At 37.2% G+C, this 2205-nt stretch overlaps 1 pseudogene; it reads left to right on the forward strand.

The window, feature by feature from the left end:
* The first annotated feature begins 884 nt into the window (after positions 1 to 884).
* Positions 885 to 1872, forward strand: LOC107646924 (glutamate-1-semialdehyde 2,1-aminomutase, chloroplastic pseudogene; annotated as a pseudogene).
* Positions 1873 to 2205: the final 333 nt, after the last annotated feature.

The raw sequence follows: 2205 nt of genomic DNA on the forward strand, positions 1-2205 counted from the left end.
TTCTTCGCTCTCGTAAATACTTCCAGAGGTAAACACTACTAAACAACACTTCATAGTTCATTCTCTATCTTTTTGGAGGGTATAAATTTGAAATCAAGGTTAATGAATTTGAGTTTGTTTATACCATTCAGACCCTAATGTACCATTCTTCTCTTCCTCATAATATAGCGTTTTCTCATATCTTTCTAATTTAGTCAACCCAATTAGATTCTGATTGAGATCTCTAAACCTTATCTTGAAAGAATACAGTTTTTAGCACCAGCATATCTAAGGAAGATGAAGCCCTCAATTTGCTTAGTCCATATAACTATGTAATTTCATCTGATCAAGACCAAATGAAAGTAAGCATAACAAATTAAAAAAGCATCACCTATTTCATGTTTATTTATTTTGTCAAAATTGAATGTTGACTAATATTGCTATATATATGTATACATGTAGGGATTAACAAAGACACTAGACTTTATAATTGACACAGCATTGGTGATCATCCTTTTGATCCTTACATAGCACTTCTAAATTTGTTTTAAAGCGTCCATTTATTCGCATGTTATTTGTTGCAATGCCTTTTGTTTTCAATAAACCTGTTTAACTTGATTCATATTTTAGTATGATGCATCATCTAATTTGAACTCTAATAGTGGATCACTTTATCTGAAATGCTTGAGCTTACTATGTTATTATGTATATGATTGCAGCCTATTCTTCAAGCAGAAAATGGAGCTATCTCTGATAGGACTCCAGATGCTGGAAAGACTTCCCTTGTAAATGTTGTTGCTGTAAGTATATTAATCATGTGAACAATCTCTTAGCAGTTGACAATTTACAGTAAGTCTGTTCCCCATAAGTCTTACAATTAGGAATAAATCACAAAACTTGCATCAATGGGGTACTGTTTTGGAAGGCTGAGTCAGAAGAGATTAGGAAGAAATGGTTTATGGGAGTTGAGAATGGGTGTAATCCGTCTGGCTCGAGCTTATACCGAAAATGAGAAGATCATCAAATTTGAAGGATGTTATCATGGCCACGCAGATCCTTTTCTTGTTAAGGCAGGTAGTGGAGTTGCGACTTTAGGACTTCCTGACTTCCCTGGTGTCCCTAAAGGTTCTACTTATGAAACTCTTACAGCCCCCTTCAATGACTTCTCAGCCGTTGATAAACTCTTTGAGGATAACAAGGGAGAGATAGCTGCAGTCATGCTCAAGCCTGTTGTTGGAAACTCTGGTTTCATTCCCCCTAAATCTGATTTTCTTAGTTTCCTGCGCAAAATCACCAAGGAGAACAATTCCCTTCTAATCTTTGATGAGGTTATGACTGGATTCCGTTTGGCATATGGTGGCGCTCAAGAATATTTTGGCATAAATACTGATTTAACAACACTAGGAAAGATCATTGGTGGGGGGTCTGCCTGTAGGATCTTATGGAGGGAGGATGGATATTATGGAGATGGTGGCACCTGCTGGACCGATGTACCAAGCCGGGACCTTGAGTGGGAACCCTTTGGCTATGACTGCAGGTACAGACACTCTGAAGTGCATTAAGGAGGCAGGAACTTATGAATATTTGGATAAAATTACAGGTGAGCTTGTTCGCGGCATCGTTGAAGCCGGGAAGAAGGCAGGCCATGCTATATGTGGTGGGCATATAAGTGGGATGTTCGGGTTTTTCTTCACAGAAGGACCTGTTTACAATTTTGCAGATGCCAAGAAGAGTGATACGACCAAGTTTGCAAAGTTCTATTGGGGAATGTTAGCAGAAGGTGTCTATTTGGCTCCTTCACAGTTTCAGGCTGGGTTCACCAGCTTGGCGCATAGCCCTGATGACATAGAAAAGACAATAGCAGCTGCAGAGAAGGTTTTCATTGATATCTGAATGTTAACTTAGAGTTTTAGATGATTTTTATCTTATTGCTGCTTTTATTTAACCTGTATCATTTTGGATCTTGTATCCACTCAGTGTATTATTATTATTATTAGTAGCAGTAAAGCCGAGTGAATTTTAAGTTTGTAACTATTTGAGTTCATGGTCTTTCCTCTTCATACAATCTCTCCATTCAAGCATTTGTTGATGTTTTTCAGGAGGGGGAGACTCACATAAAAATGACAAAAACAATTTTTTTTTTAGTTGCTGACGTGTTACTCTGTGATTGATTATTTATGTTACATTTTGTAACTTCTCCTTGTAACAAAAATTACAACCAAAATA

This window comes from Arachis ipaensis, chromosome B6, assembly GCF_059453495.1.
Source record: "Arachis ipaensis isolate K30076 ecotype BB chromosome B6, ASM5945349v1, whole genome shotgun sequence".
Lineage (NCBI taxonomy): Eukaryota > Viridiplantae > Streptophyta > Magnoliopsida > Fabales > Fabaceae > Arachis > Arachis ipaensis.